Source organism: Phocoena sinus, chromosome 5 (assembly GCF_008692025.1).
Source record: "Phocoena sinus isolate mPhoSin1 chromosome 5, mPhoSin1.pri, whole genome shotgun sequence".
NCBI lineage: Eukaryota > Metazoa > Chordata > Mammalia > Artiodactyla > Phocoenidae > Phocoena > Phocoena sinus.
Genome location: NC_045767.1, coordinates 136,703,376 through 136,729,412, shown reverse-complemented (window position 1 = coordinate 136,729,412; position 26,037 = coordinate 136,703,376). Strand labels below are relative to the sequence as shown.

Sequence of the window (26,037 nt, the reverse complement as noted above, 5' to 3'; positions counted from 1 at the left end):
AGAACAAACTACAGATTAAAAAAATAACAGGTTTATTAAGTTACAGCTCACATGCCATACAGTTCACCTATTTAAAGTGCATAATTCAACTCTTTTTCTTTTCTTTTATAAAAAACATATAACACTGAGACTTCCCTGGTGGCGCAGTGGTTAAGAATCCGCCTGCCAATGCAGGGGACACGGGTTCGAGCCCTGGTCAGGGAAGATCCCACGTGCCGCGGAGCGACTAAACCCGTGTGCCACAACTACTGAGCCTGTGCTCTAGAGCCCACGAGCCACAACTGCTGAGCCCGTGTGCCACAACTACTGAAACCTGCGCCTAGAGCCCATGCTCCGCAACAAGAGAAGCCACCACAGTGAGAAGCCCGCGCGCCGCAACGAAGAGTAGCCCCCTCTTGCCGCAACTAGAGAAAGCCATCGCGGAGCAACAAAGACCCAATGCAGCCAAAAATAATAATAATAATAAATAAATAAATTTATTTTTAAAAATATGTAACACTAAATGTACCATCTTAACCATTTTTAAGTATACAGTTCAGTAGTAGTAAAGAATATCAGTAGTAATGACTGACTTGAACATACCCAGTTCACAGGTGTACCTCACAGCCTTTGTGATAGTTTAAATTACACATAGGCTGAAAAATAACTTTAAGATATTTAGGAAAAAAATAATTATAGAATCTATTGAAAAAAAATAAAAGGCTTACTGAACAATTGTATTAGAGCAATTTCTTATGAACTTAGTATGGGGTCAGTAGCCTTTTATTTTTTCCTGTGTCTTCCTTTCTCACTTTCAAGTGGAATATTGGTGGTGGTTGGATGTGATGCAGAGTTCAGAACTGCTAGCCTAGAGGAGAAATGATGTGACCACACACAGAGTGGGCCAGATCTGAGAAATGAATCGCTAATTGGAATAAATGGCGGAGGAATTCCGAAGGGAAAGGTTTGAAGATGAAAAAGAAAGTATTCGGGCTGTCTTGACTTTTACTCAGATGTCTGTGAGGATAACAGTGATAACTGGTCACCTGTGGCTTTGGTACAATCCGGAAGGCATTTAGGAGTGTTAGAAAGTAAGGTTAAAATCTCAAAGTAAGTTGTAGCGTTTCCCTCGCACTAATTATTTGTGCACGTCCACTTTCCGTCCACTTCTTTATCCAGAATTTTAAACCGAACCTTCAAAAAGCTGTTTGAATCATCAGGAATTTCGGAATACTCAGGAACGTTTTCAAGAAGAAGATCATTTTGCCATTTGTTACTCTATGAAGTATGCACATCCCAACCAAGTGTGATGAAGAGAATACTTGGGCCTCGGCAATAGTCTTGATGCCCTCGACGGTAATGGGCATTCTTAACAAGCACTGCAGTCTTTTTATTCCTCCTTGGCACGAAAGTTTGCCTAACTTTTGGTACTAACTTTAGTTAGATGGGGAAGGTGTGAGCAGCTAGCCTTCCTACAAGTGGATGTGCTGTTAGAAGGTTCAGCTGAGGTAGGACCTTACAGGGTTTTATCTTAAAGGAATCTAAGGACAGCCGACAACTGGGTTTTTACAAAGAGCCAAGAGGCTGATCATTTTCTGGTTCATCTCAGAGCAGCAGCTGTCAAACTTGTCCATCTCAGGACTTGTTTACACTCTTAAAACTTTTTGAGAGGGACTTCCCTAGTGGCTCAGTGGTTAAGAATCCACCTGCCAATGCAGGGGACACCAATTTGATCTCTGGTCCGGGAGGATCCCACATGCCGCGGAGCAACTAAGCCTGTGTGCCACAACTACTGAAGCCCGCGTGCCTAGAGACCGTGCTCCACAACAAGAGAAGCCACCGCAATGAGAAGCCTGCGCACCGCAACGAAGAGTAGCCCCCGCTCGCCGCACCTAGAGAAAGCCCGTGCACACCAACAAAGACCCAATGCAGCCAAAGGTAAATAAATAAATACACTGGGCTTCCCTGGTGGCGAAGTGGCTGAGAGTCCGCCTGCCGATGCAGGGGACACGGGTTCGTGCCCCGGTCCGGGAAGATCCCACGTGCCGCGGAACGGCTGGGCCCGTGAGCCATGGCCGCTGAGCCTGCGCGTCCGGAGCCTGTGCTCCGCAACGGGAGAGGCCACAACAGTGAGAGGCCCGCGTACCGCAAAATAAAAATTAAAAAATAAAAAATAAATACACTTATTAAGGAAAAAAACTTTTTGAGGGCTCCAACAGCTTTTGTTTATATGAATTATCTACATCATTACTTGGCATATTAAAAATTGAAACTGAGAAACTTAAAAATATGTACTCATTGGTTAATTAAACATAATAAACCCATTATACATTAACATAAAGATTTTTTTAGTGAGAGGTAGCTATATTTTCAAAACAGAAAAAATGAGAGGAAGGGTGGTGGTGGTTTATAGTTCTACAAATATGTTTAATGTTTGGCCAAGTAGAAGGCAGCTGGATTCTCATATCTGCTTCTGTATTCAGTCTTTTGTGATGTCCTTTTCTGGCTGAAGTATATAAAGTATGGCCTCACACAGATAGGTAGTTGGAAAAGGGAGGAGAGTTTTAGCAGCTTCCGCAAATAATCTTCCTGATACACTACACCAAAGTTTGACAAACGGTAGTTCCTTAAACCTGCTGTTGCATTGAGGAACATAACACTCTGTCAGTTCGCTTTTAAAAATTCTCTTTTATTAAAACCCATTCGTCTTACTTACACACCGAATGGGTCATTCTATTCATGTGTGATTTTATAACATCATGCATTCGTCATTGAATTTAGGTCATTGAATTTAGAATTTTGGCGTGTTACACAATATAAAATAAAAATCACATTTGTTAGCATCACTACCAGTCTCATGTCAAAAGGCCTTAATTATTGGGAAGCTGTCAAGCCTATGGGATTGGACATGTTTTCCTAATGTCTAATTTTTACTTGAAAGCTAAAATTTTATCCTTGGGAAAGTGCTACCAGCTGTTTTCCTTGAAGTGACAAGCTCAGTTTGTCCATTTTCAAGAAAATATCGGCCAAGTACCCTAGTCTTAGTAACCACAATTTGTCCATTTTTTGTTCCTTCCCACAGAAATAGCTTTCCATGAAAAAACCAAGTGCCGGACCCTTCTGAGAGCAGGGCCTGTAGACGGCTGAGCTTGCAGACCTGTGAGGCTGCCCCACCCTTGTTTCCTGTGTGATTCTTCCCCTTACTTCCTTTTCCTTTCTGCTGCTTAATCTCCTCATAGATACAAGGAGAAAATGGAAAGCCCTCAAGCTAACTTGGGATGGAATCAGAAGAATTTAAAAATGCTTTGTATGAAATAATGGTTTTAAATATATTAATTAATTGGTTTGGATGGTCACCAGCAGTCCTTTTTGTAGTTACTGTAGTAATCTTTAAAGGTACATATTTTTACTTAATTTATTTAGCATTTCTCATTTAGAGAGTGTTTCTCTTTAGGAATTTTATCTTTGGAGCCCCTTTTCCCCCCAGAAAGTTCTCTGCCTCCTCTTCCCTATTAAGATAATTATGAGCCATTATGTGGAATTATAAAATATTTAAACTTTTCATGCAAACGTTTGTGTGATATGAAAGTATGACCTAATCATAACTGTAAAGAGTGTGTTAGACAACATTTTTTTTTTTTTTTTTTTTTTTTTTTTTTGTCGGTACGTGGGCCTCTCACTGCTGTGGCCTCTCCTGTTGCAGAGCACAGGCTCCGGATGCGCAGGCCCAGCGGCCATGGCTCACGGGCCCAGCCGCTCCGCAGCATGTGGGGTCTTCCCGGACCGGGGCACGAACCCGTGTCCCCTGCATCGGCAGGCGGACTCTCAACCACTGCGCCACCAGGGAAGCCCTAGACAACCTTTAAAACTGAGTGTTTGGTCTTATGCTAATACCGATAAGACTAGTTTTTGGTGTCCTCACCCACTGCCATACCCTCAAAAAAAGATCCTCACCAGGAGTAATTTCAACAGCCTCCTGTGTGTGATTAATACTTTAGATTCAGGATAATGTAATGTATTACAAATTGTTTCAGTTTGATAGTGCGAAATAAACAAACAGTACCCCGCAATGTATTTAAAACTTCTCTAACCTTCTTACTGTTTTTCTCGAATTATATCTTTGTTATCCTCTAGTTTGAGTATCTTTTTTTCTTTTTTTCTTGGCTCCCTTTTTCCTTTTTGGTCTAAAGAAATACGCTGCCTTCACTCTTTCCACTTGTCCTGCTTATGTTAAGACACCAGTGGTTGGTGTCCTCTGTCATCACAGCGTGTGGTTTACTTCTCGTAATGGTGCTCTGAGATTCGGTGTGCTTCAGTAATCAGCTACTGCAGTAGAATATCTGAAAGGGTAGCGCTGCCTTGGGGAAGGGACTGGAGGTTTTCCCGCTCCCAACTTTGAGATGATAAGTTTGCCCTGGTAAGAGCTGAAATGTCCACTTGTACATTCTATGAAGTCAGTGTTCACTATAGATTCCTGCATCCCTTCTTGCTTAGAGAAATTCCCCCTTTAGGTGATTGTCTCACTTTCTCCCCTACTGCATTTTTATCTTTATTGTAAATACCATGCTTTCTGGTAGTGTGTATGATATTTTTTAATTCATTTTTTATTGAAGTATAGTTGAATTACAGTGTTGTATTAATTACTGCTATACAGCAGAGTGATTCAGTTATACGTATGTATATATCTTCTCTTTCATATTCTTCTCCGTCATGGTTTATCACAGGATACTGAATATAGTTCCCTGTGCTATGCAGTAGGACTTTGGCGTTACCTAGTCTATATATATTAGTTCGCATCTGCTAACTCCAAACTCCTAATCCATCCCTCCCCCACCCTCCTCCCCCTTGGCAACCACCAGTCTGTTCTCTGTGTCCCTGATTCTGTTTCTGTTTCGTAGATAGGTTCATTTGTGGCATATTTTAGATGCCACGTATAAGAGATATCATATGGTATTTGTCTTTCTCTTTCTGACTTAATTCACTTAGTATGATAATCTCTGGTTGCATCCATGTTGCTGCAAATGGCATTATTTCGTTCTTCTTTATGGCTGAGTGTATAATACTAATATCTTATTAGTTTTGGTTTTTGTTTTTAAAAAGTCCACTGAATTGAATGGTATGTTGTAAAATTTTGGCCCAACAGATTTTTTTTTTTTTTTTGGCTTCACCTCCCTGAAAAAGCATTACCTATAAAATACAAGCCATCAAGAAAAATAGGTTTTGTTATACATTTGCTCCAAGGCAGCCTTTTAGTAACCGTTTCATATGATGCACAGTACATTTTGCTTATGTCCACCACACTATTGAACTAACCGGGATGATTTCTGAAGGTCATACCTGATTTCTTGTATTCCTGTCCTGTCCCACTTTGTCTTGGGGGTTAAGTGTAGAATGAATGAGTGAATGCTACTTATTCTGTTTAGTGTTTCATTATAGATTTATGGTTGTGTGTTAACACAGTGAACTGCTACTTTATGGCACAATCAGGAGGTATAATCTTCCGTGATTGTGATTCATCTGGCCAGTTGTGAGCAATTCTAACAATTATAGTTGTCTGAGACATACAGTTAAATATTCTAGTCTTGTCCTTTAAAAACACCAGCATGGTAGTAATTGAACATTTCAAAGCGCAACTAAAATATGAATAGGGTAAAATACTCTGTTTGCCTTTTCAGAGCTTTTAAGGAGAGGGAGAAATTAGATGGGTGGTTTTGTTTGTTTATTCATTTATTTATGAGAAGGAAGATTGAATATTGTCATCTTAAACTCACGTGGTCATGGTGGGAGGCTGGCTTCTTTTATAAGGGAACATTTAAAAAATTTCTGTGGCATCTAAAATATTTTCTATATTGAGACAGGCTCTTCTATATTTAATTATTTTCCAGGCAAATTTACTTGGAAGCATTTCCTGTCTGGAGTGTATTTAATTACATCAGATGGGCAGTCACAATTCTATTCTTGGTCGTGAAGTCCACTGATGAATGCTGCTGCTTATAAATACTGTTATTTTCATTTAGAGTGAAGATTATTGAACCATTATGAAAATTTATACATATTTATTTGAAAACCTCAGATTTAAAAAATGAAAATATGTTTGTTAAAATTAAGTTCCTGAAGAGTCAGGAGAGTCTTTGGAAGCAGACAGTATTTCGTATGCCTTTGTATACCTTTTGCACAGTGTGTATGCTGTTACGGTAGGTCCTCAGCAGTGTCCTGGTTCCATGCTGGTGTCAGTCAAACTCCCAGAATTAGCATTAGTTAACATTTCTAGGAGAGGCATCATAGATCCACCTGCATTAACGCATCGATACAACATTAATTAATGGGTTGCCCAAACCTTGAGTGCAGCTGAATTTTTAGAATATCTTGGAAGGAATAAAATCAACCCTTATTGGATCCTTATGACATATACCAGTCGTCAGGGTGCTTTTTCATGTATTTCGTCAGTCAGACTTTTCTGCAGCGTTGAATGTTTGGTGATGGCATCTCCACTGTTAGGAGATAAGCCTCCTAAGGTCAAAGGTGTCAGGCAATGTGTTCGATGTTCATGGTCACAGAATCAAATAAAGACATAGGTCTTCTCTGTCCCTGACACAGAACATTATTTATTTTTTAAAATGAATTTAACATACATTGCTTTTATGTTACTTAAACTTTAAATTTGATCTAAAAGAAATATAATATGTATCATATAATTCACCCACTTTAAATGCCTACAATTTAAATACCTTTAAAGGAAAGAGGCCAGAGCACAGAATGTCCACTCTGGTAGGCTTTGGTTGATTCACCAGTCTTTTTTGTTGCAACTGGGTGTTTTCCCCTCTCGAACCATGCATCCCTCATCAATAAAGCACAGCATTCCCCCCCCCCCCCCATTTAAATAACCTTTCTAGCTTCATTCCAATACAGAAATGGGTTTTCACTGGCAATCAGTACTATTTCATAACAGAGCATAACTATGTAATTAGTGTGTTTTAAAACTTAGGTCCACTAATATTATAAGTAACAAGCCAAATCTTGCCAGAAGATCTTTTGTAAGTATGACTTTTTAACGAACTAAAACAACTTACAGTTGTCTAAAGGTAGTCATCATTTTTAGAGATAAAAACACGGGGGCTTCCCTGGTGGCACAGTGGTTGAGAATCTGCCTGCCAGTGCAGGGGACACGGGTTCGAGCCCTGGTCTGGGAAGATCCCACATGCCGCAGAGCAACTAAGCCTGTGCACCACAACTACTGAGCCTGCGCGTCTGGAGCCTGTGCTCCGCAGCAAGAGAGGCCGCGACAGTGAGAGGCCCGTGCACTGCGATGAAGAGTGGCCCTTGCTCACCGCAACTAGAGAAAGCCCTTGCACAGAAACGAAGACCCAACACAGCCAAAAATAAATAAATAAATTTTTAAAAAAACAACAAAAAACACACCGCCACAAAATTACTAACTTCTGCACCAGAAAATATTGGAAGTGTTCTGGCAGTATTTAAGGATATTGAAAATGTCTATCAAATAATTTCAGGGGGTTTATAAACCTTCTGTAAAACTGATGATGTAGTTATGTACGACTTTTAATAATTGAAATTATTGCTACCATTAAGAAAAACACCTTTTACTTACCTTTTTCTAAGTTTGACAGCATTTAATTTGCAGAGTAAGCGATGTTAAAAAGAAAACCTCTAAACTATTGTCCAATTATCACTAATTTTTAAAAAGTAAGGGCATTTTAATATTTCCTCTCTGGCTGCTAAAGTAGGAAGATAAAGGTTTCAGAATAAAGGATAGTTACCACCAGGAAATCTTATCCCAAGATAGACCATCTGAATGGAAATATTACCCCTCTACCCCCATCTTGCTACTAGCTAACGTTTGGGACCAGCCATATAGTTAAGATAACTTTAAGAACGTAAAAAGACTTTAGGAATCTGCCAGTCAAACCACTTAATAAAATTTATTTTTTTCTATGTGATCACTGACGTTCATCCTCTGCTTTAAGATTTTTAGTTACACTTAGCACTGATATTTGTGAGACAGTCCATACGTAACGTGTGTCAAAATTGTACCCTACCGCCTGGTACAAAGAAAGGGTTTTGTAAATCATAGCAGTTATTGTTGCTTGTAGGAAAGGCCTAATTATTAAGCAGCTTCCCTTATGTTTAGTGAAATCTGCCTCTCTGTACCTTAGTCTGTGGTTCTAGGTATCTCTTACAGCAGCACAAATGAATGTTCGTGTTCCATTTCCATGTAACTGTGCTTCAGGTATTCAATGAGACCCTGCTCTGTTCAGCCTGTTCTCTAGGTTACACATTCCTAACTTCTTATAACTTTTCTGAACCCCTTACCATCTTGACCTTCTGTTGTTTGAACGTTACAGTTACTCATTATCGGTCCTAAGTCATGATGTCTAGACTGGGTTGCTGTAAACCACATGCAGGCTACAGCAGAGCTTCCTGTCCCCCTCCCTCTGGGCCTTATGTGTCTGATAATGTAACCTGAGATTTTATTAGGGTTTTCAGTCACCTTGGAGCTTTTGGCCAGCTCCCTTTTACAGGTAGCCCCTCCAGCCTCCTTCCCCCCCTCCCACCTCCCCCCACCACCACCACGAATTGTTCCTCCAGCCTGATCTTCCCTCTCCTGTACTTGTAAGAGTGACACTTTGATGGTACACTGTTACATTTAGATTTGCTGGTTTTCATCTACTCTTTTCACCTGCCAAGTTATTTAAAACACCTGATTTTGTCAGCAAGCAAATCGGACATCTTTCGTGGTTGCACAGGTATCCTGTGACTGTTTCCTCAGCTTAAAGTAAAGCTGCTGTAATACTGCTTCACAGGTGACTTTTGAGACTGTGTAAGTGGAATTACTTATGCATTTATTCTTTGAGCAATTACTGTGTGTTAAGTACGAGAGAGAAAACATTTTATCATTGACAATATGAGATAAAATGTTGTATGGTCCCTGCTTTCGGCTAACTTACATTCCAGTTTGTGGTCAGTATTTCTCTTTTTGTTAAATAAAAATAAGAATGATAATTAACTACTGTGTTCGTGCAAACATATTAATCATAAGGGAGTAGGTTACATGCCAAATTAGTCATAAAGATAGTAATTGCTTTTATTTATTTATTTATTTATTTATTTTTGCGGTACGCGGGCCTCTCACCGCTGTGACCTCTCCCGTTGCGGAGCACAGGCTCCGGACGCGCAGGCCCAGCGGCCATGGCTCACGGGCCCAGCCGCTCCGCGGCATGTGAGATCCTCCCGGACCGGGGCACGAACCCACGTCCCCTGCATCGGCAGGCGCACTCCCAACCACTGCGCCACCAGGGAAGCCCAGTAATTACTATTTTTATTTGGAGTGGTGCTCTACGAAATACTGAAGTCAGGAGCCCACTTGCGAGCCTCGTCCTTAGGACAAAGCAGTGAAATGATTTGCAACCAGTGTACAAGGACTTCCCCTCTGAGGCTGAGCATTTTGAGGTGAAGTCTGGTCTCGTTAAAACAGGTTCTTGGGAATGAGGTAAGCTTTGTGAAATCAGCTGTTAAAGTCTGTGCATTTTGAAAAGCCCCATTCTGTATGTTGGAATTTCTTACTCGCTTACAGCCTTCTTTATTTTTCTTAGTTTTTCTGCATGTCTCCATTTCATGCCATCTTTTTTTTTGGCCGGGGAGGTGGGGGCATGACCAAGGATTGAACCTGGGCCATGACGGTGAAAGCGCTAAGTCCTAACCGCTGGGCTGCCAGGGAACTCCCCATTTCATGCCATCTTTTAATCGTTCTCTTCTAACGTGGCCCATGTAAATAGTGAGCATATTTTTTATAGACGGGTTACATTAGTTCTCCAGTTACGAGTCAGGTGCAACATAAGCAGTTTGTTGTCAGACAGTTTTTGTTTATTAAAGACATAGCCTAAAGATTTCTTTGAATATATCTTTAGAGTATATCTGGGTGATCTTTTTTGGACTCATAATTCAATCTAAGTGCTAATTCAAGTAATGGTTCCTAGTATTTCTAAAGCCTTCATTTAAATTAAACTCAGATGTGTATTCAACAGTTATTATGTATCAGGCATGGTGTTGGTGTCTCTCATTTTATTTCGTAATTAAATTATTTTAAATAAAGAACCTGAAGTACCTTTTTATTGGTCAGAGTAGAAAAAATAAAAATTCTAGCCCCGATTTCCTCTGTGAGGAGGGTGTGTGGGGGGACCTGTCTGAAGTTCACCCGAGGATGAAACAGATTATGTGAAAGGTAAGGATGAATTACGGTGTGAAGAATTTGTCAGATAATCAACTTTTTTTTGTTTTGTTTTTTGTTTTGTTTAGAAAGAAATCGTAATACTAATGGGATGTTTTGGGTTTAGGAAAAGAGAAGTGAAATTTCTGACCGTACCTTGCACGGTTTTGCATTGGCTTGGTGCTCAATGGGTTTGGTGAGGTTGTGTAGAAAATAGCACTTTAAAATGTCATTTCTTTGATGAACAATAAAACATTAGGGTTCAAATTTGTAAAATTTTATGTTTCCAGATACTGAAGAATAAATTCTTCCTGCCTCTCCAAGAGATTTTTCTCCAACCTCTGTAGTTTTTCCTCTGGGGAAGGGAGAAGAGGGAAAGCAATCAACATACGTATAGTGGATAAAGTAAATTATATTAGAAACCTGGAGTTCTATTTTGTGCTCTTCCAAGCTACTAACTCTATAATCGCATACACTTTATTTTTCTGGGAAAGGACGGATACATTATTTTACTGCTTCCTTGGGTGCTGACCAGGCTTAATTAAATGTTTGCAAAGCACTTGGAGATCTATGGATAAACACTATAGATGCTCTACATAAATAAACACATATTAATCCTAAATGTGGTTGATAATTACTGAGACGAACAAACCATTTTTCTCAATTTCATAGTAATTAAAAAGGGCATACTTTAGGTGGAAAAAAGTATAAATGAATATGATGGGCTTAAGTTTAGCATGGAAAGGCTTAAGTAATTTCTTGAATTGTGTTATGATCTATCCTTTGGGTCATTGTTGCTGATAATTTAGAAGTCACTAGAAGTTCTTAGGCAGAAAGCTGTTACGTGGTCCTTTTTCTAGCTGGATCTATTTAATGCTATTTGCTGAATCTAGATGGTTAAGGAATAGGGTAAATAGAACCAAAATCAGCCTAAGGGTGATTTTTTTCTTATTTGTGTAAAATCTGTAATATGGGATTCTCTTAAATCTTCAGTTCGTATTTTATGTTTGGCATATTATAATCTGGTATAATTGTATTTCATTGTACAAGGTAGTAGGGATAGTAAAATTTCAGTACTGCAGTCATGAGTTTTGAAATGTGTAGGGTGTAGGCGTGGAGCCAGGTTGGGAGAGAAATCTCACCACAGAAGAGCATGAGTGCCTGAGGATGTGGGACTCTGACCTCATCTCTCGGGGTCCCCGATGAGGTTAGTTTCCTCCTCCAGAGAGGTGACAGGTTTTTCTGCAAAGACAAGCAACGCGAAATCTTCCCCTAAAAGGTCAGCCGCCGTCAGCATGGAGGTGATTTGACTTCACCTTGGAGACGGGTTTCTGTCGCGTGGGCCTGTGGGGCACGGGCTGGATGGGTGAAACTTGTGCGGCTTGATCATTTAGTTCTTGAGTTGCCACTGGCTTTATTTGCATGTGTAGTGAAATACACATAACATTTAAATTTATCATTTTAACCGTTTTTAAGTGTCCAGTTCGGTGGCATTAAGTACATTCACCTCATTATGCAGCCGTCACCACCATCCATCTCCAGAACATTTTCATCTTCCCAGAAGAAACTCCATACCCATTAAACATGACTCCTCATTTCTCCCAGCCCCTGGCCACCACCTTTCTCCTTTCTGTCTTTGAAGTTGATACAAGTGTAGTCATACAGTGTTTGTCTTTCTGTGACTGAATCATTTCACTTTAGCAGTGTCTTCAAGGCGTGTCCTTGTTGTAGCTCCTTAGAGAATCTTGTTCCTTTTTAAGGCCAAATATCCCATTGTATTGATATGTATATACCACATTTTGTTTATGCATTCATTCATAGATGGACGCTTGAGTTGCTTCTAGCTTTTACCTTTTGTTTTTTTTTTCAAAGTTTTATTTTTTAGAGCAGTTTTAGGTTTACAGCAGAATTGAGAAAAAGGTACAGAGATTTCCCATATATCTCTGCCCCCACGGATGCATAACCTCACTCACAAGGATAGTACTTTTTTTTTTTTTTTTTTTTTTTAACCAAGGATGACCCTACATTGACACATCGTATTTGTGCAAACTCCATAGTTTACCTTAGGGTTCACTCTTGGTATAGTACAAATGGGTTTGGACAAATGTATAATGACGTGTATCCATCATTATACCATCATACAGAGTATTTTCTCCGCTCTAAAAATCCTCTGTGCTCTGCCTGTTCATTCCCAGTGCACCTCCCCTCCCTCCACCACCACTGACCTTTTACTGTCTCTATAGTTTTGCCTTTTCCAGAATGTCGTGTAGTTGGAATACATACAGTATGTAGCCTTTGGAGATTGGCTTCATTCACTTAGTAATATGCACTTAAGGTTTTTCTATGTCTTTTCACGGCTTGATAGCTGGTTGCTTTTTTAGCGCTGAATAATGTTTCACTGTCCTGACATACCACAGTTTACTTATACATTCACCTACTAAAGGACCTCTTGGTGTGGTTTCCAAGTTTTGGCAGTTATGAATAAAATAGCTATAAATATTCATGTGCAGGTTTTTGTGTGGACATAAGTTTTCAGTTGCTTTGGGTATATATCAAGGAGTGGGATTGCTGGATCATCAGGTAGAAGTATGTTTCGCTTTGTAAGAAACCACCACACTGCCTTCCAAAGTGGCTACACCATTTTGCATTCCCATCACCAATGAGTGAGAGTTCCTGTTGCTGCATATCCTAACCAGCATTTGGTGTTGTCAGTGTCTGAGGGTTTGACCATCCCAATAGGTGAACAGTGGTGGCACCTCGTTATTGTTTTGATTTGCATTGCCCTGATGACGTATGGTGTGGAGCATCTTTTCATGTCCTTATTTGCCATGTGTGTATCTTCTTTAGTGAGGTTTCTATTAAGGTCTTTGGCCCTTTTTTTTTTTTTTTTTTTTTTTTTTTTTTTTGGCGGTACGCAGGCCTCTCTCTGTCGTGGCCTTTCCCGTTACGGAGCACAGGCTCCGGATGCGCAGGCTCAGCGGCCATGGCTCACGGGCCCAGCCGCTCCGCGGCATATGGGATCTTCCCAGACCAGGGCACGAACCCGTGTCCCCTGCATTGGCAGACGGACTCTCAACCACTGCGCCACCAGGGAAGCCCCAGAGCAGAAGTTTTTAATTTTAGTGAATCCAACTTATCCATTATTTCTTTCATGCATCATCTTTGGTGTTGTATCTAAAAAGGCATCACCATACTCAAGGTTGTCTACGTTTCCTCTTATTATCTTGTAGGAGTTCTATAGTTTTGCGTTTTACATTTAGGTCTGTGATCCATTTTGAGTTAATTTTTGTGGGTGGCGTAAGGCCTGTTTCTAGGTGATGATGATGCTTTTTGCGTGTGGATGTCCATTTGTTCCAGCACCATTTGTTGAAGAGACTCTCTTTGCTCTATTATATTGCCTTTTCCCTTTGTCAGAGAACAGCACTGTTTACTTTTAAATAATTCATTTGTCTGTTATAGAAAAATATCTGGGACTTTTTTTGTTAGGGACTGGTTTACAGGATCAAATATGGTCTTGCTAATGTCCATTCCCAGTCACTGGGGGTTTCATTCATTAAAAAAGTGTTGATTGTATACAACACGTAGTGTGCTATGCACTGCAAGTCCAGTAGCACGCAGGCAAGCATGGTGTCAGCCATCAAGGAGTGGGGTGTGTAGCAGGGGAAAAGCAAACACTAATTGCACATAAGTTCGTGATCAAGCATGAACTCACGGCATGACAGGAGAGTGATGTACAACATGATGGTAGTTTTGAGGGCATTTCACCAGTGGGTTTTGAGGGGTGGCGTAGGAGTCGATCAGGAAAGGGAGGGTGAGGGCGAGTTCAAGGCAGAGGAAATAACACGTGAAAAGGTCCTCTTGCCCCTTGAAGGAAGCAAGAGCCGCTGAGGTGACCTGAGGGTCTGAGTGTGGGGTGAGTCTTGAAGACACGCAGGTCTTGCAGATACCACAAGAGCTGTAGTCTGTGCGCTGAGAGCAGTGGGAAGCCATGCGTGTGTCTGGGTTTGAAAAGGGGGCTCAGTGGATTCAGATGAAATGACCAGATTTTAGTTTTTCAGAGATCTCAGAGGCAGTCTGTCAAATGGGTTGAGTGGACGAGGTTAGAACTGAATCCAGACAGTTCAGTAAGGAGACTTTTGCAGTTTTCGCGGCAAAAAAATAATGATTGGAGTGGGATGGTAGCAGCGGAGATGGAGAGAAATCTGAATTGTAGGGAAGGTAGAGACGTGGTTAGTGGGATCCTGTGACGGATTGGATGTGGACAAGGGTGTTAAGGGTGACTGGTCAACGTCTCAGGCATTATAACAGGACCGTGGTGGTCCTTCCTTTGAGAGGGCGGTGCGGTGAGGGAGTGACGGAACCAAAGTAGGTGATTCCTCAGAGGTTTGGGTGTGAAGTGGGGAAGAGGTCAGACAGTAGCCACGGGAGAATGCAGGCTCTCGGCGATGTTTCTGGTTTTGGTTTTGTTTCTGAGATGGGAGTGACCTGAACATATTAAAAAGTGGAGGGCTTCCCTGGTGGCACAGTGGTTGAGAGTCCACCTGCCGATGCAGCAGACACGGGTTCGTGCCCCGGTCTGGGAAGATCCCACATGCCGCGGAGCGGCTGGGCCCGTGAGCCATGGCCGCTGAGCCTGCGCGTCCGGAGCCTGTGCTCCGCAACGGGAGAGGCCACAACAGTGAGAGGCCCGCGTACCGCAAAAAAAAAAAAAAAGTGGAGAACCTCTAGTTGTGGGCGAGAGGTTGAGTGGATGATATAAGAAGTCTGTGGAAGGGGCATGCTGGGGGTAGAAGGATGCCAAATCGAGAAGTGGAGGGCCTGGCTGCCTTCAGGTGTGCAGGGAGAGGAAAGAGAATAAGTGGTGTGGGAGCCAGCTTAGGGAGCAGCGGGTACGGGCAGCTCCAAAGTCAGGTACTCAAGTAGCTAGATTTTCCATAGCTGTTTTCGATCGTGGATACCGTTTATAGATAGGCGCGACCATGAGAACCGGACCAGGGCTTCCAAGCTAAAATGTCAACAGTAATGCTGTCTTTTCCAATAACCTACTAACCCGGGTGGAATTCAGTGTGGTAGAATTACACAACCTTATTAAATTTCAACTTTCTACCTCTGAAAGAAGTTTGATTTGGTTTTTATAAAAAAAAAACCTGAGTGGGTTTATTTTGATATAATTTGCAAGGTGCTGTGTGCGTGTGCCCCAGTGTGTGTATGGGCGTTTGTGAAAAATCACATCTTCTAAATTTATACAAAGCTTGCATTTTGTGAATTTTTGGTGGGTACTTGTTTCCTACAGCACGGTGATATTCGAGGGTGGGGACGAGGTCACAGCCATCCCTGTTTCTTCCCCTTGGTGAAAAATCATATTTTAGTTCAAAGCTGTTCAAGTGAGTCCTTGCTCTGCTCTCCCACCCTGTCTTCAGAGATATTATTTGGAGTCAGCAATCAATGGATTCCATCCCTCTGAGACTTGCTTAACCTACAGCCGCTGATAAAATACAGGCAAGAGCTCGTTACTTTATCTGAATTGTCCATTGCTACCTTAATGAGTGAAATGGTTAAGGAGAGGAGGGGGCGAGCCTTAAGGAATGTGTGTACCGTTTGAGCTGAATATTTCAGTGTATATAGGGAGAGGGAGGGCGAGAGAGAAATCCACTTACATCACTAGAACTGCATTGAGTGTGAGCCTTGCAGGTTAAGAGACAGACTCCAGTGTCTTGCTTTCTGCAGGAAGCAGCAATGCCGCCTGTTTCCTAAGAGGAATTTTTTATTTAGAAAAGGAAGCTTTCTCTCTACCCAGGAAATGGCTTTCCTTGTGCGTTGCTATGCCAACTGCCTGCAGCCATGGTCCTCCAAAGTAAGCACAATAATGTAATTATATTGGTGTATTGCATTCAGACTCGTGCTTCTCAAGACTGTGTGTGTGCGTGTGCCGTGTTTCTGTTAGTGACTCTCTTGCTGGCAGTCATGCTTGTGTTGAGTGTAAGGGACAGACATCATTAGATCAAATGTCCATCAGTGTCATGCCGCCGAGATTAATTGTGCAAACTTGGTTAGTGGAGTGGGACAGAGATGACTGGTCACCGCTCCGTCAGCATCATTGGCAGCCAGGGAGGAGGTCCCGATTCACACGCTCTGCCCTGGTTCTTTCTTTCTTTCTCTTTCTCCTTTCTTCCTTGGTCGAAGGGGTCCGTATGTGTGATTGCAAATGAGACAAGAGTATTAACAATGCTTGGCTGAATGCTGAAGACTGGTTCCTCCACCACCCTGACCGAGATCATTCTCTAGGAAGCCTTTTGGAGGGGAGTCTGTGTGCAGTCAGCCATTTTAGCTTTTTTTTTTTCCCCCTTTTCTTTTGCCTCTCGTTCTTCGGTCTCAGAAATGATCTTGTTCTCCGGGAGGACTGAGAGCTGGATAAGGTTTCCTCAGTCCCGTCGTAGCCGGAGATGGCTAGAGTTTCAGCGTTATAAAAATGGAGACCGGCAGGGTCGTGTGGATCCCTTTTCTGGTCCACAAGTATGAGGGTTTTCAGCTCACCGGTAGTGAGACTTGAAGCTGCAGCTGGCTCTCCTCTTTTTTTCTTTCTTGCTTCTTCGTTTTTCTTTTAATTCAGTGCTGTCAAGGGTGACTTGGCATCCATGAGAGACTGGTACATGATGTGTAAGTTCAGTCCAGCATATGTTTCTTCATTATGAAACCACTAGCAACCCCAGCTAACCATGGAGTTATGGGCCAGCAGGAGAAACATTCAGTAAGTACTTCAAATGCCGCTGTGCTTCCACCTTGCGTCATAGGGAACGGCTTTAAAATGGGGATGATCGCTGTGTCTCTTCAGGGGAGGCATGTTTTCTAGAGGGTCTGAGAGTCTGCTTGGAGGAGGGAGGGTAAGTTACAGATGGCTTGTTCTTCCACTTCTGTTGTGATTTAACCATTTTTTCCAACAAGACCAGCAGTCCATTTAAAGCAAGATCACAAACATTGTGGAACACTGGACGGCTGATTTTTAAAATCAGAAATTAAAACTTGGCAATTCAGCTTTAACTCAGCACTTGAATAGTCTCTTAAAAATATTTTGTATCATTGAATTTAACGAGAGATCATGAAAAGGTTATTGGGCACAGGCGTCTGTGGTACGGAATTCACATGTAGGCTTGAAGGAGGGAGGAGAGCTCCGGTTATTGATTTGGTAATAAAACCATCAGGGAGACTCATCTGACTTCTTCACAGGAATTAACAGGTGATGAGAACACGGAATTTTGTTTGTTTGTTTTAATGCCACAAGTATTGCTTCTTTACAATTGATCCCATGAGTCAGCTCTGCATCTGTCACGCTGAAATCCCACAGACAGCTACTGCTGTTTGTGAGAAACACTTTTCTCCGGTTAATACCAAGTCCCAGCCTCCTGCTCTAGGAATGTGAGTTCTCACTTTGCTGCCTTTGTACCACCATGTTGGAAGTTTTCTGCCATCACGCTAATTCATACGTGCGTGTCTCACATATATATTTAAATGTCCCAAATGAAAATGCATATATTTAGGCAGTATATATAGTAATTAGCCTAAGTATTTTTAAAATGCCTATTTTTATATTCTGGCATCTAGCAAGTACCCTATTAGGGTATAGGAATTATCTTTTATGTATGCTAAAAAGATTGAGCTGTTAAACTTTGAAGATGGAGGTAAATCGCTGAGGCTTTGCAAATTTATAGACAGAAGGCCGTGAATTAGAATATTTAGATGCCTAGGTTTATGGTCTAATTTGGTTTTGTTCACCATCACGAACAAAATTGTTAACTAAATCCGAGAGGTTTCCTTAGATGAAGCTACCCATAAGGCATCGCCCTGCACGCCCAGAGAGTGGTGGGATGTTCCCGGGCAGTGGCTGTGTTGCAGGCGTGTTGTTATGATGCAGGGCTTGGAGCCCAGCCCCCTCGTAATGAGATTCTTGTGGTACCTCGCTAATTAAATCTCTTCGGATCAGGTCCAAAAACAGACCAGCCTTATACTTAATTTCACTAATAAGAAAGGTTGTTATAGAGAAGTTCTACTCTAGTTAGACTTTAGTAACAGGACCTCTGACGTGAAGCTCCCCTGCGCTCTGGATTTTTTCCGGGACCAGTAAGGTGTGTTACTTAAACTGCACTTGACGAACCTTAGAAGCAAAGTTCAAATCACAGGCTCTTTGTTTACCTTTTTCACATGTCCTTTCTCAGAATGGGGGGAGGGGGGTACTGAAATTAATAATAATATAATTTTAATGAACAAAGAAAATAGTTTACTGGCGGGGGAGGAAAAAGTAGGACTAGATTTATGAAAAGGAGCAGTTGGGCCAGGTAATACCAAATCGTGTGTGCACGCCTCTTCCGTAAAGCGTATTTATTTCCTAACACGTGCTTTACGTTTTAGTGAATTCCAGGGTAATGCTTTGACAGAAGTAACCGTAGCCATAAAATAGCTTTGAGTCAAGTGATATCTAGAAAGCGTGTCAGTGGTATCTCCCACCATATTTCTGTTACCAGTTGAGGTCCTGGAGTTCGCCGCCCAGATCATCCTCTGGGGCAGGGTTGTCAGTTGGTGCCCTCAGGATCTTGCTGCGTGGTCCTTGTTGATGAGGCCTTTGGTTATGTAGACTTTGCTGGTTAATGAGCAGACCTTTAAGACTTTAATTTCATGCAGGAGGTGAACAGGAGAACGGTGTCCCGGCTGTCACATAACAGGTGACTCAGTAAAGAGCTGCTGAGCAAACATGAGTGGGACACCCCTCTTCTGACCTATGAGGCTTTACGAGGATAATGTCAGAGCTTATTTTAAATGCGTGAAGTTTGGTAACGTCACAGATAACTTCCATTTTCGCCTCTTGGAGAAGTTTGTGGCTTTTTAAGTGGCTTTGCTTCTTTGACTACAGAAGTGAGTGAGACACTAAAAGGAACAACACTGAATCGGGGGCTTTTTTTGAAGCTGTGGTTGAGCAGGGGTAAACTCGGTTTTCTACTCTGTGAGAATCTTTCAGATCTCACGGGCTTCTATTCTTCCCTGTCGGGCGCCGTGCGTTCTCTCAGCTGCTGGCGCTTAATAGGTGCACAGTAAACACTGCTTTCTCATCTGAATGAATTTGGGTTAGTGAAGCCCCATGTACCCTCTACACTAGTGCTTTGTATACGTTTTGTCACCTCTCCTCCCTGTCGCGGTTCCACCTGGCCAGGTGTGAACACCTGTGCGTCGCCAAGATGGCCCCCAGCACTGGGCTCTGTTCTCACTGCCGCCTGGCGCTCAGTCCGTCTCCAGGGGAGCCTTGTGATTTGGGGGCTTTTGACAATAAAAGGAGATTATTAACGTTAAAAAAAATGTATGCTAAAACTACATTTCAAAAAGACTGCTCTGGAACACTGGTGGCACAGACCGTTCATAGATGTTACACGAGGAAAGTTGCACAGGCTTAAGAAGTTGCGGAAAACCTGGGGGTGACAGGAAAGGCCATTGCTCCATTTACCAGCTGTTCCGTGTTCTACCCGCCCCCCCCCCCCCCCCCCGCCTTCTTACCCACCTCAGATGAACTGGCGGGAGGAGGGTGCCTTCAGCGTGCCTTTGAAAGTTGTGCGGTATACGATGACTTAGAAACTTTGTAAATTTTTTACATGAATCACTTAAAATAAATCAACTTGGTATTATCAGACTGATCATCTAGTTTTCCTTTGCACATCTTATAGAAATTATTGATATATGTAGTGCGCTGTACTTACAATAAATGAGACTTCAGTCGTGATGAAATGATGATTTTTAAGAAGTGGTTTATGTTAAGAACATGCCTCCTTGAGTGCAGGGAATAAACAGCAATAGCTATCATTCGCTGAGCACTTATTGTATGACAGGCACTGTGTACTACATATTATCTGAATTATCACAGCAACCCTTTAAAGAAAGACTTATTAGCACCTTTTCAGAGACGATGAAAATGAGGCTTAGCGAGATTAAAAAATACCTTTTTCCCGGGACTGTAAGTGGTGGAACCATCACTGGAGCCCAGGTGTGTCTGATTTCACAGCCCTGCTTTAACCACCACCCTGTACTGCTTCTGTGGCTAGATTTAGTCTAAATCAGGTGTTTGGATTGTACACTTATCAGAGCTGATGTGAGTTATTGGAATGCACGACTTGAAAAACATGCTTGCTTTTCTTTGGCTACTCTTGTTTTTCCTGGTATGTGTGACATTCCAAGTTCATATAAAAGGGCAACAATATCATGATCAAAATTATTTTACAAACTTAGAAAAATAGTTTTATAAAACTATTCGATAGATGCAGTCAATAAGCTTCTGTCCTTTTTTTTTTTTCCCGCGGTACGTGGGTCTCTCACTGTTGTGGCCTCTCCCGTTGCGGAGCACAGGCTCAGCGGCCATGGCTCACGGGCCCAGCCGCTCCGCGGCACGTGGGATCTTCCCGGACCAGGGCACGAACCCGCGTCCCCTGCATCGGCAGGTGGACTCGCAACCACTGCGCCACCAGGGAAGCCTAGTACCTTCTCATTTTTAATTGCTGCTTAACTCTTTAAGCATAAACTTGATGCCTCAACTTCCTCTGCTCCCTTTGAAACTTCAGACGGCCTGACCGTGGCCACCTGTGCTCCGTGGGCAGCCCTGAGCCTGGCTGTTCCACGCCCCCATTTCTGCTTTGGTAGAGTCTGCATCTGCCATGGAGCCCGACTTCTGCTCACGACCACCTCTCTGAAGTCCACACTGGCCGTGGCTCGTCTGTAGCCATAAGTCATCGTTTCATGAGTCTGACTTCCTGTTGGTCACCGAGGACCTCTGTCATCTACATTCTCTCGCTTAGGAGCATATTTTTTTCCCAACTGTGCTTTTTTCGGTTAGGACAAGGTGCTCTGATTACAGATGCTAAGGGCCCCTTTTCTTTTCCGATTTTTCAGCCTGCAGTGCTCTGTGCTTGACCTCCATTTGCTCCTTGTTTCTGTTCATATTTATCTCTGCTTCCTCTGAATAATGATTTAGTGCCACTTAATATGTAATTCTTCATTTTATGAATTGTTGTAATTGCTTTGGTCTCTGCGGTTAGATGAGACATCGTATCTGGAGTGAATTCGCCCCCTTCCTCATACCAGGTGTGAAGAATATGGTTGGAATTCAGAACTCTTTATCAACTGTTAAGAGTACAGAAGAGAGAAGGCTTTTGTAGGATGGAAGAATGGCAAGTGAGGGTCCAAAGATATAAGGAATTAGAAGGTTATGAGAAAAACAATGAGATCATCACTATTGGAATAGATTATGTCAGCGAGAGTAGGTCAACACAGGTGACAGAGAGGAAGGTGTTAGGACACTTGACAAATTAATGACTATAATATGAAGATCCAGCGAAGGAGTGTAACCTCCTTCTCCCTCCCACCCCCCTCCTGTCTTTAACTAGAAAAGATTCAAGGAAACTCAATTTTGAAAAAATTGCTTTCATCCTACCATGACAATCTGACCTTGTCTGTAAACACTGGGGAGAGTGTCTTTTTAATATAATTTGATTGATGCATTTTCCTTAGCAGGGTAGAAAATAGCACCAAGATTAATCATAGGTGTTAAGTTACACCTCTTTTGGGTTAAGACTCTACCTCTTCTTTATCTGATCTTTATTTTGTCTATTACGACAGATATATTTCCCGAGATGAAATAAACTATCTCTTACTATCTCTTGGAGAGATTTTCCACTGTGCTAGCTAACAGAGGCCTGAGAGGAGGCAATATCCTATTGTTTTATTCAAGGACAAGGTCATCTTGCCTTGGATTTGGGCCAAGAAACCCTGGCAACAAATAACAGATCTTTTTACCCTGTTAGAAGTAAAGAAATATATTTTAAGAACTTGCCAACGCATTGCATGCACAACTTGCATGTATAAGATTGAAAAAAGCTCTATCTCATTGTAGGACATGTTAAAGAACAATCCTTACTTTTAGTCAAAAGAAGAAGCATACTTTCCATCCTTGCTTTTAAACATTGTTTGGTAATGATCGATTTAAATACAGACTACATAAAAAATAAAATCAATTAAGATTAGTTGGAAAAGAGAATGATCAATTAAAAAAAGAATGCTCAAAATGCACCTTATTAGAATATCAAGTATTTCTTCTTTAACTGCTTAACCATAGTAAGACTAGAGTTACAGTTTTATTTCTCATTTAAAATATCATACTTTATATGTTTGAAATACTGATGTTAAATTTAAACCAAAATAAATACTCTGTAAATTTGGTCCTGTAGATATAATTATCCCTGAAATATAAACTGAAATTTCTTTAGTCCATTTCCTTGATTTTAGGCCTGACCATACTCTTAAATATTTTATTCAGGTAATCTGTTTAAGAGTTCTTTGAAGAGTGATGGTTGAGTTTCCTTCTTTTTTCCTGTGCTTAATAATCATGTAAAAATTATTTTTATTTAATTTAAATCCTTAATGAAGTACCTTTTAGTGCTTACTTTATGTACCTAGTGAAAAAAAAAAGGCAACTTACTACTGTCAGGTCTGTAGCAATCTTCTCTAAACTTTTTTTTTTTTTTTTTTTTTGCTGAACGCGGGCCTCGTGCCTCTCCCGTTGCGGAGCACAGGCTCCGGACGCGCAGGCTCAGCGGCCATGGCTCACAGGACCAGCCGCTCCGCGGCATGTGGGATCCTCCCGGACCGGGGCACGAACCCGTGTCCCCTGCATCGGCAGGCGGACTCTCAACCACTGCGCCATCAGGGAAGCCCCTTCTCTAAACTTTTGAAAATTTTTTCTACTTAGCTCAAATGACCATTTTATCTTTATCCATATATTTTATTTGGATTATGATTTAGTTATGAGCTTTTAAAAATTTTTTTAAACAAAAGAAAATGAGTGCCGTTATATACATAGAGATATACTCGTGAGGGAGAGCGGGGTGCAAGTGTGTGTGTGTGTGTGTGTGTGTGTGTGTGTGTGTGTGTGTGTGATTTAAATGAAAGTAAATTTCCTCAAGGTCTCTGTTAATTTCCTTGTCCTAAGATCTTTGCTTTCTCTGACGTCCTTATTTCTCTTCATCATTAAGAAATGGTCTTTATTTTCAGAGGTCTGACTGACACATGCTTGTGATCGTTTCCATGTACGGTATTAAAATGCCAGGGCTGTTAGTACTGTCTTAGGTGTTACACAGAACGAGGTAAGTAAAAGTGTCTATTTTGGGGAACATAGATAAGAAGCTTGTTCAAAAACATACAAGAGACCATAAATGCACATTTACACGCTAAAGCACGTAAAGAGATGATGCAAGGGAGCACCCGCACTGAAGCATCACATAGAGTGTAGCACACACGCTGGCCTCTCGGGCCCTTGGTCCCTGCCCCTCCCTTTCCTGCTGGTCTAGAAACACCCTGGCCACGCAGAACTGGTCACTTGTCAACCTCTGCCATTTCTTCTTGTTGACCAAACCTCCAGCATGGGCCTTTTATGTTAGTTATGCTGTGTTCCTCTCTCTCTCTCTCTCTCTCTCTCTCTCTCTCTCTCTCTCTCTCTCTCTCTCTCTCTATCTATCTATCTATATATATATACACACACACACACATACACATGGCGTGTGTGTATATGATACATAATGATCTTATTTACTTGTACAGTCTGTGATAATGCCATATCCGCATAATGTATCGGTCAACCCCCAATCAGTGTTTCTTCTGTAAAGTCTTTACACAGATATTCCCCACGTGCTTCCAATCTCCTCACTTCACATCAGTAATACCAGATCCTCTTTATCACTTACACTACCTGCTCATTATAAAGGCTGTTCTCAGAGACATCATAGGCATGGACTCACTTTACAGTTTTTGATCAATAAAGTGACACTGAAAAACACTTCTGAGTTAGTAAGGTACATATTCCTCTTTAGTGAACTCCGAAGAAGTACGCTACTGGTTTATAATATTGACTTGGTTTGATTATAAAATAAAACATACCCCCCTTATGTATGCATGTATTTCATGCATGTGTGTGTGTTTGTGTAAACATGATTAATCCAGAATCTCATCTCTAATTTAGGTATGTAGAAAAAGCTAGAATTCTGTTATGTATTGGTAGGGGGTAATTTTCAGAGATATCTGAAAATATGTGTAATCTCCTCTGATAACCATTTTATTTTCTTACAGCTCTAATTTAAAGATCTTGAAAACACAGATTATGAGGGAGCACCTTATTATGGGTTATCTCCGACAGGTGAACATTTCACTAATTTTAAGTTCTAGTGCGCAACTTCACACCTTTCATAATAAAAGACAGTGAGACATGACTGTAAAAAAGGCGTAGAATTGTAACCTTTGATTGTCTCTATTCTGCTAGGAAAAAAAGAATGGGTTCAACCTGACGTTTTTACTCTCTAAGTTTTAATAGTGAAAGCGCTCTCTTTTTTACTTTTCTCAGTAATTAAGAAAAATTTGGAGTTAAGTGGGAGTGTCGTGGCATGTAGTTTTTCTGAATTTTCTGAAACCGAGAAGTTCATAGTACCTTTAATATTGGTGAAAAAGATTGCTTCAGGTTGTCAGTAAGGATCTGGAAGGATTCTGTAGTCACTGGACCTACAGCATCTGGGTTGGTGGGGATGGAGCGAGGTTGGCAGAAGTTGAATGATGAGCACAATTTACATGTCAGGTTTCCAGTAATCGAGAATGTGAAGGATGAAATTAACTTTTTCTTTATGGCTAATGAATCTTAGACTTACTTGTTTTCTTAAAAGTATACTTTTCTTATTTTAAATGGCAATTTAAAAATATGAATATAATACTTCAATATTAACATATAAGGCCTCCTGTTTCTTACTGAAATTCATTCCACTTGTGGAAACAATCAAATGTCAAAATCATACTACTTTAGGGATAACATTTACCTAAATATAAAACTATTTTATTTACAAGAGTTACCCTTTGAATAGCTAAGCTAAATTTCAGTGCTTGCTTTGTGTTATGGCTGTTTAGGTGCCAGTTTGGTCTGTGGTTTGTCCCTTATTAGTTTTGTTCATTATTTATAATTTTAAAAAATACATAGCTATACATGTATTTATGAAAGAAAAACTAGAAAACAGATGAAGACAAGGACAGAAAAAGAATCACAATTTTACTACCCAGATAAACCATTGGTAACATTTTGATACATAGCCTCTTATTGTAGAAATGTGTTTTTTTTTAATTTATTTAATTAATTTATTTTTGGCTGTGTTGGGTCTTTGTTGTGGTACATGGGCTTCCCATTGCGGCGGCCTCTCTCGTCGCGGAGCACGGGCTCTAGGCGCATGGGCTTCAGCAGTTGTGGCTCGCAGGCTCAGTAGTTGTGGCTCATGGGCTCTAGAGCACAGGCTCAGTAGTTGTGGCACACGGGCTCAGCTGCTCCGCGGCATGAGGGCTCTTCCCGGACCAGGGCTCGAACCCGTGTCCCCTGCATTGGCAGGCGGACTCCCAACCCCTGGGCCACTAGGGAAGTCCCAGAAATGTTGTTGATATTATACCATAGCATAAAATCTGGCACTGATATTTGCTCTAGATTTCTCCCAACCCCCAAATATATGTAGAAGGTATATTTAAGGACAACTTATTTAAGAGACACATTGTAACTATCATGAACTGCTTTGTCTACTTTATAGTTTTAAAGTTTGCCATATAATATACATTAATATGTAACATGATACGTGTATTATATATAATGTAGTATATATAATACATACATAAAATTGAGGGAAAAGTTACTTACTTAAAACCTTCTTTAGTTACTGTTAGGATTCCATTCCAATATGGGAAAGAAAGAATCCAGTGTGATTTTAATAAAGTTTACTGTAGTCATACCA

General features: G+C 41.3%; 1 protein-coding gene across 1 annotated transcript in view; it reads left to right on the top strand.

The window, feature by feature from the left end:
• Positions 1-26,037, top strand: part of RAPGEF2 (Rap guanine nucleotide exchange factor 2) — a 248,200-nt gene that overhangs the window by 138,366 nt on the left and 83,797 nt on the right.